The sequence below is a fragment of the Spinacia oleracea genome, chromosome 2 (genome assembly GCF_020520425.1).
Source record: "Spinacia oleracea cultivar Varoflay chromosome 2, BTI_SOV_V1, whole genome shotgun sequence".
NCBI lineage: Eukaryota > Viridiplantae > Streptophyta > Magnoliopsida > Caryophyllales > Amaranthaceae > Spinacia > Spinacia oleracea.
The window spans coordinates 74,462,740-74,466,404 of NC_079488.1; the positions used below are offsets into that span (position 1 = coordinate 74,462,740).

Below are 3,665 nucleotides of genomic sequence, written 5' to 3' on the forward strand. Positions count from 1 at the left end.
AGAAATAAAAAAGACTTAAAACTCATGACCTTAGATAACATACAACAATGCCTTAACCACTACTTCAATTTTATTCATATTAATTAATAAGAAACTAATTATATTATATCTAAAATTTGAGGTCATATATCGTTGCTTATCCCGCACACCTCAAGAACTGCCTCCTGGACGGATCACACACTGGTTGAAGAATAAAAAGGGAGTTGTATACAAAATATAACAAAGTAAAAGGGTTTTAAATGTATAACATTTTGGAGTAGAAAAAATAATGATCGGGGTACGGTAAAATAAACCAAACCTACGTGAAGGTAAATATAAAAAAGGTGATATTTCTTACAACAAGTTGATATGGCCGAGTTGGTCTAAGGCGCCAGATTAAGGTTCTGGTCCGAAAGGGCGTGGGTTCAAATCCCACTGTCAACATTATTCTCTTTTGCGACGTTTTTTAGCAAACAAATTTTTATTTAAAATTCGATAATTGGCAGAAGTACCCACCTAAAATTTCCATCCATATTCCCGACCCATCACCTATGGCGGGTATAAAACTCATCCACGTCTCAACGGGTACAAACTAAAATTCATCCCCACCACTCAACTGGGTTTCCATCCCCGCCCCATACCGGCGCCAATACCCGCCTAATTTTTCTTATTTAGCAAATATTTTCCAATTTGCTATGTACACAGAGTAATGAAAGTTAAGTTTAGAAGAAAAAAAAACCTTATGACTAAAGTGGCATATATAATCGAAAAAAATATCCGTCATAGTAAAAAAATTCAAACAAAAAATTTAAAAATCTCACATAAATTCATATTATCACCTAGACATGTAAATAAATCCACACTTACCCCATCACCCATGACGGGTATGAAGTGGGGATGGGGCGGGGAGGATGGGGATGGGATGGGGTGGGGCGGGTTCAACACAAAATCCACACCCGCCCCATCACCCATGGCGGGTACAATTTTTATACCCGTCCTCACCCCAGCACCCGCCAAACCTACCTCCATCCCCGCCTACTTGGGGCGGATGCGGGGCGGGTTGTTGGAATTTAAATATGGAAAAAGCTCAAAACCTGCCCGCCAGGTTTTCCAAAACCGGCAGGTTTCGAGCGTAAGTTGAAAAAACGGACTTAAAAGGCATATTTTGAAGTGCATCGAAAACCGGCCGATTTTGGAAAATCGGCAGGTTTCGAGATCGGTTCTTTGTGTTGTCCGTTTTTTATCTTCTCTTTGGATTCCTCCTTTATGATAACCTTTTAAGTATTATTTATGGACAATCATCATTCTGATTATGGTGATTAAGTTGGTCCATTATTTCTCTTGATTATGGGGGTTATCAACCCTTCATTATCATGGGTTTATGGGTGATTAATATCATTGAAATCCTTTGAAACCTTTGATTTCTTTGGGTTGTTTTGTCTCCTCCAAAAATCCTATAAGTACTCTTCATTTTCTGAGTTGTTGGTACACATATTTGACCTCTTCCTCTCCTCCTCCTTTTCTCTTTGTTTTGGATGGAAGAATTTGGTTCATGATTAAGTCATGATTATTCGTATCTCATCAAACCTTTTCCTTCTTATTCTTTTGGGCATAAGTTTATATGGCTCTATCTCATCACCCAAAAGTGCCTTTGTGTGTTGAGAGTTGTGTAACCTTAGGGAACGAATCGGTGAATACAATTGTGCACCCCGGTTGCACCGAATCTCGTTTTCAAGGCAACGATTTGGTTACCACGGCGCAACGATTTCCTAAACTCGTTCTTATTCTTATTCTAGTATTTGCCTTGAAAACCCAATTATTACAACACGGGTCTTCCATAAAATCCGCCCCACTGACATCCCTAAGTATGATATATGCACAACAGCACAAGTCAAGTATAAATGGATCGTTAGGATGACTTATTGACTTATACAAGTACCTTATTAAATTCGAATATCATCATTTTCTATTTATTTTAAAAAAATACTTCGTACTTCTAATGAGTTATAACTGGTCTCGTGCACGCATGGATAATCAAAAATTATTATTTGAACATCTTTTTCTATTAAATATTTAACTTGAATATTTATCCCTTAAAACTATTGCGTAAGTAATAAATCTTGAACATACTCATGTAATCATCTAACATACAATCTGTTTATCTATATATTATACTAAAAGAGAGGAAATCAATGTGGTGATGGCAAATGTCACTCATTGATTCGCCTCTCTTTTAAATAAAAAAAATAAATTTTTTTGAGGGAATTAGAATATTTTATTTAAGGAAGAATATTATTTATTTTGATTACAAATCCTAAAGATTTTGTTGATAATATACATTCTAAAACTATTTTCAAGCAAACAAATCAATTGTACAGAATATATATTTCAGTTCATTATCATATTATGAAATATGTTTTAGCTTATAGTTCAATATCATATTACGAAGTATGTTTTAAAATTACGGTTTATGAAATTATTCTCTACAATTTAAAGAAACTATTCCCAAACTCTGCCCACTGTAAGACCACCACCCAAACCAATGCAAATCGATCTATAACATCAAAAACAAAAAAAGTAATTCAATACCAACAATGTCAATAATCCATAAAAGAGCTCCATTGTTCAACATTAGACAACACGAGGAACAAACGAACAAGGTTGAAAGAGAAGTTGGTTATTTTTTTTTCAAGGGTGAAGAAAACACACATTATTATCTAAAATATCTCCATATAAATATGTTAAATCACAATTAAAATAAAAATAAAAAATCGATGGCACAGATTTTATGGACATTCATTTGCCTCTGCCCTGTTTAGACGTGAATAAGTAGTGGTTTGATAAGGGATGAACATTATAGAGATAAAATAATATTCTCTATGGTGATGTGTTGGGTTTAGTTCTGATGTTAGCCAATATAGTTTTCTTCTTCATATATACAATCCACAAAGTACAATTTTTTAAATTTTATTTTGACCATATAAAAAAAAAGTGGAATAAACAAAATGGAGGTAGGTGCATTCTTTTCACATTATTTAAAATTAATTGAAATTTATCTAAACTTATTGGATTAGGACTTGATTTAATCTAATATACCTAATTGAACTTATTGGATTTGATCATAACTGAGTTCAATAGAGTAAACTTGAAATAGATCAAGTAACAAAATGAGTTGGGCAACCAAATGATACGGGCAACACAATAAGAAAAATGACATAATATCTGAACAAATAACTTTTTTTTTCAAGGGTGAAGAAAACACACATGTAATATAAGTTATAATCATTTGTTCCACATCATTTTTATAATTAATAAAATATTTTGTTAATAAAATACGTTCAACATTCTCAAAAGTGAGTAGATATACTACACATATTATATAGATTCATTGAACAACTCTGCTCACGGTAAGACCACCACCCAAACGAATGCAAATCGATCTATAACATCAAAAACAAAAAAAGCAATTCAATACCAACAATGTCAATAATCCATAAAAGAGCTCCATTGTTCAACATTAGACAACACGAGGAACAAACGAACAAGGTTGAAAGAGAAGTTGGTTATGTTTATTAATAGCGGCATAGCGCCTGTTTAATAGAATCAAACAATTAAGACACAATTTCTTTTTAATAGCTTCTGTTTAATAGAATCAAACAACAAAAAGTATTGCATACGTAGTACTA

At 33.3% G+C, this 3,665-nt stretch overlaps 1 non-coding gene across 1 annotated transcript; it reads left to right on the forward strand.

Moving 5' to 3' along the window:
* The first annotated feature begins 342 nt into the window (after window positions 1–342).
* TRNAL-AAG (transfer RNA leucine (anticodon AAG)) lies at window positions 343–423 on the forward strand. Its single transcript has one exon. It is a non-coding gene; the product is annotated as a tRNA-Leu (tRNA).
* The last annotated feature ends 3,242 nt before the right edge of the window (window positions 424–3,665 follow it).